Raw genomic sequence first — 13,196 nt, 5'->3', positions numbered from 1 at the left:
AGTGGAGCCCACATCTTCTTGAACCCCACCTCTATCATGTTGCCTTTGGATCTCACATTCTTTCATGTGACATAGTTAAATCTCCAATCCCTTCAAAATATCAGAAATCCTGGAAGCCTCTTTACACTTCATCTTTTTCAAACCATTCACCACAAAGCACTGGAGACTGTACAGCAACATTTAATGATGAGATATCACCTTTCACTCCAAAGACTCCTGGGTTGCTTCCTTGATTATACAAGCCACTGCTGAAATGCAGCTGCCTCTGGGGCACAGGCCAATGGACATTACACCACATTACACCCCAGGTCAGAAACCTGCTTTTATGAGAAGTGTCAGTGAAACTTCAGAATCCATCATGGGACACAAAAACCCAACAGCCTGGCATGCAGCAAGCTGCACTTGAACTCAGTTAACCCACATTAGGAATACAAAAAGAAAAAAAAAAGATTAAAAAAAAGCCCAACCTATTTCTTCATTATTTGCAAAAAAACCTAAGAATTTCAAGCGTGGTTGTGGTTGTGGTCTGAGCACTGCCAGATCACCAGCAGCACAAGTTTGATGCAGATCAGGGACAGGCATCTGATCAGGCTTCAGTTGGATGGACCAGAGCACCCAAGATGAGGGTTAAGCCTTTCTTCATGCCAACTTAAAAGGCAGTTCCAGCAGATGAGTAAAGTTTATGAGCCATAAAGCCAGTGTGGTGCCGACAAGTGACATAGTATGATGCAATACAAAGTCTGCTGGGATAAAATTAAGTCACTTCAAATTTTTTTTGAACAAATTTGAACCAGGAGAATGAGTTTATACTGGATCAGTATCATGCACCAATAGCGTATTTAATCTCCCTCTCGGAGCCCTGGAGCTAAATTTATCGCATCTTCGGACCACAGCCTTAGTTACTTCCTATGGCGATGGTACTCTGAAAGAATAGCCCAGCCTTGGCAGGGAGCTGGAAAAATGACTGTGACAGCTATCTTCCATCCACACTATAGATCCCATAAGAAACACCCTCTCCCTTTCACCCGCCTTGTGTCAATCAGGACAGAAACAAGGCAGAAGGACTTCTCTTTCAAGCAAAACAAAATGAACATCATATCTTAATAAAGAATTGGAGATGGTCTGATGATATCCAAATCCCAACCAGGCACAACCCTGAGCATCCTTCCCTAGGTGATCCTGCACGGAGAAGCGTGGTGCACTGGATGATCTCTGGAGGTCCTTCTAACCCCAGCCATTCTGTGCTTCTGGGATATATTATTAGGCCTCTATCTCCAGCGCTGGACAAATCAGTCTCTCTACTGCATGACAATTTTAAACACACTGCTAAAATTCTCGTCTATAAGATATGCCTAGATATAGACACACATAAAATAGATGTGAGTATACCACAGATACAGTATGAGATCCTCAGCTGCTAAGAATAATTGTGAGTGGAACAACCATATGTGAATGCCTGTAATCCACAGATTACCTATAAAAATAACTAAGGCATGTGATTCATTAATAGGGTGAATTAGAAGAGGAAAGGTGATTCCTCTCCCCATTGTCCCCCTGCCTCCAACACTGCTTTTGTTCCAGTCCTTCCTCCTCTGTCTCTGATTTTGCATGGGTTATGTGAGGAATTTCTCCAAGGAAAGGATGCAAGCTCTCCCAGGTGTGGTCTATCCAGATGAAAACAAGGAGCAAGGATTAATGGCAGTTACCAGAACAACAGCAGAAATGTAATTTTCACTTGTTTCCATCAGATTTGCCTGAGTCCAAGTGCTACCAGCCTTCTGCACCTCCAGCACCGTGACTGAGTAACACTGACTGATGGCTCTGTCTCGCTGTGCAAAGGAAGCCAGGAAAAGCCACACTAGAGGGGAAAAGACCAGATAAACCAAAGATCTCTCACAGCCAGGTGAGGCTGCAAGCATCCCTCCCCCCCCCCAAGATAAAAAGACAGAAATAAATGAGAGCCCAAGTATATCCGTAATTATGGAGGCATGTAAGTGTGCACATTACACACGTGTATCTGTCTTCTCAACATAGAGACATTAAGAGTAGATTATGGAATCATATTTGACTCCATAATTAGGTTTGAGACTCCATAATTAGATCAGATAGTCACCTTTCTATGCAAGTAACTAACTATCATACAGCGCTGAAGGGAGGATTAAACAACTGACACGGCCATAAATCACAAGGCCCATAAAAGCAATACTGCCCAAGGTACAGCTGTGGCAACAGCCAGCGTAGCAAAGCACCCATCTGCAGTAGGAGGAGAGATGCCCATCAGGCTGCCCAAGGACTTTTACAAGCTCCTGCCTGAGAACAGTGCCAAGGTTTTATAAATCTGCTCGCTCACAACCTAAAGCTGTATCTGGGTGTTGGGGAAGCAGGTACGGTCATCAGACCTATAAACACCTCCTCATGCTCATTTCTGGTCTCTAAAGGACCAGCTTCCCCTCACTTGTGCCCTCCGAGGCCAACACCACTGCAGGACTGCTCTAAAGCTGGTCTCAGTTCACTGGATTTACACCTTGGAATCAAGGAATAGTGTTTGATCCTAAGGACATCAGGAGTTGGCATGTCATTTTTACCCATCACCTTTGTGAAGATTAGTCCTCCGTGATGCTAGAAAGCAGGATGAGATGCCAGCTGTGCTCTTTACAACACAAAAAGCCAAGCCAGGAGATTTGCCTGTGTAAGGTCAAGACCAGGTTGCTGAGCTCCCAGGCAAAGCATCATCGCTCTTGGTGGGATGTTTAATCAAAGGTGATTCCTGAGATGATCCAACAGAATACCCCGAGCACAATGCTGGGTGCAGCAGTGTGTGCCACTACAAGGATAAAACTTATTCCACTAACTCCAGCCATAAATCTCCTGGGGGGAAAGTGTCAACGTCCATGAGAAGGGGACCGCAAATGCTTACTCCATTCTAGGCAGCTCTTGCCAACCATACCATCCTGGAGGCAGCCACTCCAGGCTACAAATGGAAAGGTTTATGGGTATTTAAGGAAAGGTTGTTGGCACAGAGCTCAGCCACAGAAAGCAAACCCCTGCACAATTCCATCATCTGTGTCACCAAACTTTCCTAGATTGACTGCTTTTGGAGAGTTGCCATCAGACACAGTAGCCTCCTCCAAACACCATCATGGTGGGGCAATAATCTCTTCTTCTCCCTCTGATCAAACATTTCCCTCTGATAAGGACCCTGAAATGTGTGGGAAATAATTTCTCTACAGAAATCATTAGCGAGAGGTTTGTTTTTATTTACTGCTGCTGCCACAGGACTTCTTCTTCCTTTTATTTTCCCTCCTCCATTATTTCATATTTGCTTGCACAAGTGCCAAATATACCAGCTTTCCCTCCCTTCAGGAAAAGCAAAGAAATAAATAAAATAAAACAACACATCTGAACATCTGATAGGGAATGAAGCAGGTCTTGGCTCTGCATCCATACCTCAGAGCCATAAGTGATGGCACAAGGAGGACCAAAAAGGCTTCGGTCCAGGATCTATCTTGTGCCCCGTCTAGAGGCTGTACAAACAGCACATCCCATGTTACTCAATTCCGCACACTTCAGATGAGGCTAGGAATAAGAAAGGTTGGATTTTGTCCATGCAGGCTTGCCCTGTGTACTTCCATGCTGAGTAAGCAGCGGTGTCTTTTTCAGTGCTGTGTAACGTCCCAAGCATCCCCAGCATCAAGGACTGTGGGAAAACAGGGCATATAATGGGCATGCAAGAAGAAGAGCAACAATTTGGGGTATTTAGAGAACAGTGTTGAGACTTTGCCTTGCAGAAGGTATCACTCTCTCAGCTTTGAGGGAAGAGAGGGTGTCCAGGTCAGGCAAGACAAGAAATGCCCTTAAAGCCTCATGGACTGCAGAAGAAAAGGCAGCAGGCAAAAGCAGCACAGGACACAAGTGGACACGGCTGGAGACACGCATGGCAAAGAGCAGCCCATGGTGCAGGAACAGTGATGTCAAGAGGTATAAATGTTAGTCAGGAGCATGCTGGTGGGAAGGCCAGAGGGCAGGAATAAAGGCAAGATAACCGGCAGATGCTCTGGGCAAAGGAAAGGAGGAGCTTTGCCTCTAATGAGGTTGAAGAGGAAGCGGTTACAGAAGTTCTGGGAGAAGTTGAGTCAGATGGGAGATAAGAGTCTGCTGAGTACCTGCGCACCCCAACGGCCTCTCCAGTTCAACTACTTCACTGAGCTCTTTGTGCAGCATTGCACACATCAGACTCCCTCCCAGGCGGCACATAGGATCGGGAGCACCACATTCACAACTCACATCCCTATTCCAGCAGGACCAGGGCTTTGGGTTGTTATTCCCTTTTAACTCCACTGACTTCAGGAGGATGTTAAAGGTTGGGATGGGGTCAGAATTTGGGGGAAACCAAGGTCCAGTCAGTCATGGGTGCCCCCTCTCTCCATATGATGAGACATATGGGTCTCTCTTTCCTAGTCTGAGCACTTCACTTAGGTCCCAACCAAGCAAAGTTTGGTCTGTGGGCTCCGATGGGTCAAGAGACCCCTGAACTGAGGCATCCATACCAGCACTCCCCAGCTGGAGATGGATGCAAGTTTGAGTAGAGTCCTAGTTCCTACCTAGGGCCATGCTGCAGCTTATTGTTATTTTAATTGTTGCTCACACTATTTTTTTCAGAGGTTTTCCTTAAGGGCCCTGAGAGGTCTGTTCACTGAGCTAATCCTGAAGAAAATGTTCTGGCCTGAAAGCCACCCTTAAAAAGCAGCATGTTTTAAGAGCAGATGTGTCTTCAACTCTGATAAAAGCAGGATTTATGTTTCTGTAACTACTTCCTATGACACAGAACTGGGATCTAATTTAACCAGCACCTATAGCAAATGTTATTTATGACACTTATCCAGCAGGATTTGTAGGGACAGTGCCTCTTTCTTTAAGACTGAAAGATCTCCATCAACTTTAGGATGCCTACAGTGACACTTTGAATTTGTCATGGCATCAGAAACCATGACCTCCATATTTTTTTGTCCCACTCACACCCCAAAAGCAGACAGAGGCTTTCAACAAGCCCTATGTTTATATCCATTTATCAGCTCAAAGTCCAGCAGGTTAGACTGCTGCCCAGTTTAAAAGTATGTGGTTAGGATAATTCAAAAGGGAAAACTGTTTCCTCTTCTTCCTCCACTCTCACTTTTTTCTGAATAAATTTGAGAAGAAAAAAAATAGAAAAAAGAAAAAAGGAACAACTGACAGTTGAGAGAATTTACTCAGCCTTTCGGGAAGAAAATTGTCATCCAGCAACAGAAAGCATGACATTTTTCAGCCCATTAGGTGGAGGTTTATGGAAGTTACAAGGATGTGAATATATGGGTTAATATTTTAAACTGTTTTTCAACTGCAGGAACAATGGGCATGTATAATAACACTTTTCTCAGATGCCTGCTATAATACTTTACATCTATACAATCCCTTTTGAACACTTACTAAACTCCCCCAGTTAAGCTTCATGTCTCTGATCCCTTCTGAAAAAGAACTGAAGAGTTCAGCAGAGAATTATTCCCCTGTGCAGAATTCTGTTGAATCCCTGCTATAGAGCTCCTCCATAGGAAGGCTTTAGGGGAAAAAAAAAAAAAAAGAAAGAAAAAGAAAAAAACACAGGAAGGATTTCCTTGTCTAGCAAACTAATAGGATTTTGGAGAAGTTTCAGTGGAAACCCCATTGCATTCTCCAAAGCCAAAAATGTATCAAGACTCAAGGAGAGGTAGGCATGGATCACAGCATTGCTCCAGAATCCACTGGGTCTGGAAACACACAGGGAAGTTAGGCCGGTGTCCAAGCCTTAGAAATCACATCAGTAGGATATTTAGGATATGTGGATTTATATGGAGGAAAGACATGCCTGTAACACCTTGCAGCTTGACCTCTGGTTTGCGTATCATCATTTTCTCCCTTCCGTCTTAAAACCAACTTCTTCATCTGCTAAAATACCAGGACAGGAACAGAATGATTCATTGCATACATATATCTCAGTTTTAAAGGTTAAGGCTAACAAAAATTTCAAAGTAACATAAAACCTCAGGCATCTGATCTTTAACCCATCTCTAATTTTGAGGTATTTGAGTCCTGGGTTACCCCACACTTGCCTACCACACATTCTTCTGAACAGCTTTCCCAAGCACTGTTACTGGAGATACCGTGCTACAGTAGAGGAAACTTTGCTCTCATCTCTGCCACATTCATAGAGCCCTTAACTGCCTAGGACTGCAGACCAACCCTTATGGAAGCAGAAATCCACTCCTTCAGAGGCAGTGAGGAGCTAGGTAAGTCAACCCACAACAGCATTTAGCCACCATCCCAGCACCCCACTCTGCCAGGCATTTGCATCCCAATATACCATGTGCTGCAGCACCAAGCCTTGGGCCATGCTGTGCTCTGATATTCACCAGGGCAGGTCAGAGCCTTGACACCACCTTCTGACCTCGCATTTGCATGGAAATTGGTGTCCTCCTGCATGGCTTTTCCACACATTGAGCTTGCTTTCAAAAAAATGCATCAGACTCACCAGCCCTACATAGAGAAAGCAACTCAGGCTCATCTTTATTATCTGTACAACTACTTTTTTCCCTGCAAGAGCCCTGTGCTGGATGGACATGTATATGAGCCCCACCACTATCCCCACTCATAAGTAAGAGTAAACCTGACCCTGGGATCTGTGAGCACCACCAGTGACCGTATGCCCAGAGCACTTCTCTGGCCGCCTTTCCTGCTTTGTCACCCATGCTTTAGCCCCATCACTTTCCCCTTCATATCCAAAGTCAAAAGGTCATCGTCACACACCAGCAATGGCACATGGTGTTTGGAGGACAGCTAGCCCAGCAAATATCATAGAGACACAGAAGCTCGAAAAGATCCCCAGCTAGACTTGGAAGTAGACTAGAGCCATAAAGATCATAATCAAGCCCAGATCAAACTCTCCCAATCCTCAGTGTTTGAGGTCCAGAGCTTCGATGTGGCCTTTTGGAGACAGAAGTGACTAACCTGAGAACTCTTCAGTATTTTCCGGTTCATAAACGACAACAAAAGCCTAAATGAAATAATGTCAGAAGATTGCTTTTCATATCCAACTGCCCCACCGCTTGGATAAAAGCTCATCATTGTGTTTGGACGATCTGTGCTGCAAAGTAAATCCAACTCCAAAGGGGCAAAATAGCCCCTAACTCTGCTCCCTCTCAAGAGCTGATAAACAGACATTACCACCCCCTGCTTCCTTCACACATTTCCTCAGCTCTGAAAGACAAGCTGCATTACTCTCTGACTGCTTTTATTCAAGTTAGGAAATTATTTTGCCTTCCTTTATGGTTTGCTCCACCTATTTAGCCCCCTTGCTTTGCTCTTTCTACGACCAGCTAAACGTGAATGCAGAATCCAGGTGCCTGTTGGGGAGCCGCACTTGTTCGCTGCATCCAGCAGATCTCTAAGTAGGTCCAAAGACTCAGTGAACTTCTGAAGCCACGTCAAGTGAAGCCTTTATGTTGGGAAAAGGAGAAAGAAGCTGTCTCTAAAGCTTGGAGTACACCTCAGAAGCAACTGTGCTAACACAGGCTTGAAACCTGATTTCACGCCCTTATCAGAAGGCAAAGCAGTCCTGACCTCGAAAGTTTGGAAATGGTTTTCAGATCTGACAGTACCCCCAGGCTAAAACCTGGAGTTGAGGGCTTTTAAAGCCCATCTTTAATCAAGATGACAATTTCCTAAAAGGATGACTCATTTTATTTCCTCAACAGTAATAACGGGAAAGGAAACTTTTTTTTTTTTTTTAACAAGTTGGAAAGAGAATGTAACAAGAACAGAACCTATAATAGTAGCAAAACCAGTCCCGATAGAAACCACAAGTCCGGCAGCAAAACGCTGGGAACCTTCTCCACTAAAGTTCTCCCACAGACTCTGGCCTTTCCAGCTAGGCTTTGGACTAGCTCTGAACCTTGGATTGCTGCTGCCCTAAGAGTGCCTGGACTTCCCAGCAGCGAAGCTAGATCTTGCCGTGGATTTCATCTGACCATCTTTTTTTTTTGTATGCACAGATTTGCTGCTCTTGTCTCATCATCAAATGCATGCTTAGTCGCAGCCCTTCCACACTCAAAACCCTGTGTGCCTACATGTTAAGGCGGGCAAAAAAGACATGCTGGATTTTCTGAACATGGCTTAAATCCTGTTCAGTTGGCCTTACTGCAGGCCATGCATCATGTAGCACATTTTGGCAGTTATTAATGCTGCCTTTCAACATCATCGCAGACTCACAGATAACAGATACTCCAGAGATGGGTAGTTAACGGGGAGCAAGAAAAAATGCCTAGGCATATGGTTAAACAAATCAGTCATCAATTCACTGGGACAGCTTTCATTTCCATCACAGCAATCTGTTGGATCCCAGAACTGTTTTTATGTGGTTCATTAGACAATAGCCTTTCTTGCTACTAGTTGGGTCAAGAGTCAAAATTGCTGTGTAATTGCAAGTCTCAAAGCACAAGGCAAGAGTTTTTCAGTCCTGGAGGGTGTTTTCCAAAGGGGAAAGAAAACAGAAGGGAAAGATTATGTGTGAGCAATTGAGCCCTACTGAGAGGGCAAAAAAAGTTACTGAAACTGGGATTAGCCAAATCTTGTAACAGAAAACAAGAGTCCTGTTGGTGAGCTGGCACTCTGCACCTAAGAGATGTACATGCTGGGGAAAAGGAGCTCAAAGGATGGGTTGAAGCAGAGCAGAAGAGGAGGTTAGGCAGCATCTGAAGCCAAAAAACCCGATGGTTGGACCTTTTCAAGCATTTATCTCCTTGAGTTGATTAAGCACATGGCAATAGCAGTTGTTAAAAAAAGAACAGTTCCCAACTTAATCAAAGTACATTATTGGAAATTATACTGATCAACCTCAGTAGAGAAACAGTAAATAACCTGTCAAGCTAAATAGTTCAGTTATGATTATTATTAATAATAAATCATGGCCACTGTTTCTTTTGTTTGCCAACAACTAGCATAGTTTATGGCTCTGCACAAACCTAACACACCATTTTATTACATTTCGGAGAGTGCATCCTCCTAAAATGAGAATGTGTTAATAATCTATGCTGGGCTTTTTGGCAGGAATCAAAGAGCTCAAACAACTTGAAATAACATCAGCAAAAAATTATTTATTCCCCATTCCTAGTTGCAGAGAAAACAGAGGTTTTCTTGGCTCAGTTACTTCTCAATAGATTTCTGGTTTCTATTAAAAGTTTGAGCCTGAGAAGTTAAAAAAAAAAAAAGTAAGAGATGGAAGAGAATTCTCCATTCACTGAGCGTTCCTGCTTCCCCTCCTCCCTGCTTTTACATAACCCTTCTGAGCTAAAAGCAGAGACTAAAGTACAACTTCATTATTTGGAGAGGGGTGTGTGTGTCTCCTTTCAGCTCAAAAACTAAACGAAGGTGAAAAAAGGTTCTCTTTGGAGTGGAAGGAGCTGCCAAATGAGGGGAGTAATCCTAGCACAGACCAAGGAAGCGCAGAAAGGTGTGCGTGAAGCAGCCGCTTGCACATTTTTCCCTGATAGGCATTTTTTCTCCTGTCTATGATAAAAAAAGGTGGTCCTAGACACTTGTTTCCTCAGGTCCGCGCTATCACTGGCTAACTATAGCCGGCTGATGATATCGCTCCTGTAGCCTGAGCCAAGGGAAGTCCTGACTGCAGGGGCTGTGGGATCAATAATTGTTCCCATTTGGGTCCATCATATTCAGCAGGGGATTGGATTTGCCAGCAGTCCTTTCCCCCTGAAATCCTCCTGTCAGTATGCAGAGGCTCCCATTACTTTCCCTGACAGCAGAGGACTAGCAGGCTCAGCGCTTTGCTGGCCTCGCACATCCTTTGCTCTGTGACAGATGGACATAGGAGGCAGCACGACGGGTGTCGTCCCCCCCGCCCCGTACGACCACCTCGGACCCACGCCTAATGAAACACCTCTGCTTGCGGGGGGCGCAGCACTGCCCGCTGCTCCCCTTTGCCCCCCGCCCGTACCCTCCCCGTTCGCTCGGAGCGGACCCCTCCCAGTGCCGGCTCGCCCTGCTCACGGCAGCCGCCGGCCCACAGCCCCAAGCCCGGGGCGGGGGGGGGGCATGGAGGGTGTGGTCCAGCATCCTCCCCATGCACACCCCCCACATCCTCTTCCCCTGCAGGGAAGCTCCTTGCATCTCCCCCTGCAAACCCTCCCGGGGATGGGGTGGGGGGCGCACGGAGGGGGAGGGGGTGTCCCCCCTGGTGGGTGGGTGTGTGTCCCCGTAGGCGACCGCTCCCCGGTGGTGAAGTGGCCTTTTAGCATCAGGCGTCAGGCCCGAGATTTTCAGTGCTGTTTAATTTGAAGCGGAAACGAATCGGAAATCCTTTTCTCAACTGCCTTTTTAGACACACACACAGGCAGGGGCGGGCAGCGCAGGGGACCGCCGGTGCCCGGTGTGATGCACGCACTCACACTCACACACCGGCAAACAAGGGCGGGAGGGGGATCCGTGTGTCGTCGTCCCCCGTCGCCTCGCTGGAGGGACCCGATTTCCCAGTGCCCAGCCGGCGAGGAAGGAGTGAGTGTGAGTGTGAGCGCCCGTGCCTGGAGGTGGGCAGGGAGCCTCGCGCCAGGGTTGGAGTTGACAATAGCCGCCCGCGGCTGCAAGCTGCGTTTTGCGCCCCCCCCCCCCAAAAAAAAAAAAAAAAAGAAAAAAAAAAAAGAAACCACCCCCCAAAAAAAACCGCAAACCAAAACTAAACAACACCCCCAACGCCCCTCCGCGATAATATCAGCGATATAAGAACCGCCCAAAGCTGAACTTCTACCAGGGGGTGGGGGGCAGAGGGGCCACCGGGGTCCCGGGGGCAACAATCACCGGCTTATTAATAACCATTATCAACACGCCTCCACCGAGCAGGGGGGCCGGGGGGGGGGGGGGGGCGCCGCATTGCTAATTACTCCCCCTCTTTCTCCCCCCATAGCCCCCCCTTCCCTTTTTAGTCCCTCAAATTGCCGCTTTGGGGGGCTGCGTGTCCTTTTCAATGTCAAAAGGAGCGCGGGGCCGCGGCGGCCGCCCCGGGGCAACCGGATCCCCCGGACCCCCCCGGACCCTCGGGACAGCCGGGCTCCCCCGCCCCCCCAGCGCCGAGCACCGCCGCGGACCCCGCGCACTCACAGACACACTCACACTCACACACACTCACACACGCAGTTCCCCATAAGGTTACAACGTTGCTCTCTAGCTCCACTTAACCTGCAATTTACGAAGCGGGGGGGGGGGAGTGTCTCTCCCCCCCTCTACACGCACACACATCGCTGCCACCAGCCCCCGGCACCGTCAGAGAAACATATATAGGATACCAAAGGGGGAGGGAGGGGGGGTAAAGGAGGTAAATACATTATGAAAACTCCTCAAAAAATTGCATCCCCTTTCCAGCAGCTCGGTCGTACCCCCCCCCCCCCCCCCCCCCCCCCCAGCCACACACATACACCACCACCACCACCCCCCAGTCACAAACCACAAAGCATGGAGAGGGAAGGGGTCGGAGGGGGAGAGGACTCGCATGCATTGCACAGCAGAGAAATACCCCCCTTCCAAAAAAAAAAAAAAAGGCTTTTTCGCGCCATTGCAAAGTCACAACACGAAAAAAAGGAGACGACATTAACTTTTGCTATGCGGAGGGGAAAACAAGGGGGGGGGGGGAGGGAAAAGAGAGAGGGGTAAGACCCTCCTGCAATCCGGATCATCAAGACAGACCTTTCCTCGATGTCTCAGGGTTGCGGGGTTTTTTTTTGTTGCTTCCCCGCCCCCCCCCCCCCCCCCCCCCTTTACTAACCCATATCCCCAAAACGGCAGCGGGGGCTTCTTAGCAGCTTCCTCCTCTTCTTCTTTCTTCCTCCTTCTCCCTCGAACTTCCCCCTTTCTTGTCTCTTCTCCTTTTAGATCCCGGTTTCAATCCCTCGCCACAGCCCCCAAAGGTGCTTTTGCTTGTGTTGCGGCAAACCCATGGCGGTGTTCATCTGTCAGATTAGGGGAGCGCACGGCCGCGCAGCACACGCAGAGCGGAGAGGGAGGGAGGGCGGGGGGAGGAGGGAAGGCACCCGGGGAGAGGGAGATGGACGGACAGACAGACAGCTCGATAGATAAATGATAGCTAGATAGATAAATAGAGCCAGATAGAGCGAGAAAAAATGGCGTCTTGGAAGTCGGATTCCCGGAGTAAATCAAATTAACACACAGCACCCATAACAGTCCCGGCTAATTTTAGCAGGATCCAAAATAAAATGAAAAGGAAAAGGGGTGTGGGAAGGGGGAGGGGGGGGGGAGGGGGAGAAAGGAGAAGGGGGGGAAAAAGGGGGGAAGAGGAAAAAAACCGAAGCAAAAAATCAATGCACTGGATAAAATCCTGGATTTGAAATCGATGGAGCTTGTCTTTGACTCTCTCGCTTTTTCTTTTCTTTTTCTTCCTTTTTTTTTTTTTTGAGGGGGGCTTTTTATTTTTTCTTTCTTTTTGTTGTTGGTTGTTTGGGGGCCTTTTGAAGGGCGGGGGGAGGGCGAGGTGAGGGAGGGGGAGCGTTTTCGGTTTTGCTTTTCCCGGCGAGGAGTTGTTGTTTTTGTTTTTTTTTAAAAAAAAAAAAGAAAATAAAAGAAAAAGCAAAAACCCCGCGAGGAGAAAAGGGCTGCTTTGGCGGCGAGGAAGCTGTTCCCTTTATCCCGGCTCGCTGCGCTCCGGAGCGGGCCGCGCTGGTGCCGGAGCTCCGGCGGGCTGCGGGGCTGCGGCCGCCCGCTCCCCCCGCCGCGCCGGGGGAGGGCAGGGGGAGGCGGGGGAGAAACACCCCCTCCTCCTAACGGGCACGGGAGCGATGCTCGCACACTCACACACACAGGCAGACACACACAGGCACACCACCCCCCTCCCCGCGGGGAGCGCACTCTCGCAAAGGGTGCATCTGGGGGCTGCTTTTATTTTGTCTTTTGGTCTGGTTTCCCCCCTCCTCTCTCTCTCCCTCTCCCTCCCTGCAAGGGGCGGTGATTTGTTTAAGCAGATCTGGGGGCTGATGGCTCCGGTCTCTCTTTTCTCTCGCTCGCTCCCGGAGTCCTGCAGCACTGGCGCGGGGGGAATAAATGGTAATGATCGGGCACACAGACACAGACAGACACACACAGACACACATTCGGTGTGGCTGCAATGCTCA

At 48.0% G+C, this 13,196-nt stretch overlaps 1 protein-coding gene across 1 annotated transcript in view; it reads right to left on the bottom strand.

Annotated features, from left to right (window-relative positions):
* Positions 1-12,248, bottom strand: part of LOC121080420 (SET-binding protein-like) — a 63,276-nt gene extending 51,028 nt beyond the window's left edge. The window contains exon 1 of the mRNA XM_040578440.1: positions 11,837-12,248. The gene's annotated coding sequence lies outside the window, so the exon portion shown is untranslated. The remainder of the gene's footprint in view (positions 1-11,836) is intronic.
* Positions 12,249-13,196: the final 948 nt, after the last annotated feature.

This window comes from Falco naumanni, chromosome W, assembly GCF_017639655.2.
Source record: "Falco naumanni isolate bFalNau1 chromosome W, bFalNau1.pat, whole genome shotgun sequence".
Classification (NCBI taxonomy): Eukaryota; Metazoa; Chordata; class Aves; order Falconiformes; family Falconidae; genus Falco; species Falco naumanni.
This window is presented reverse-complemented; position numbering and strand designations above follow the sequence as displayed.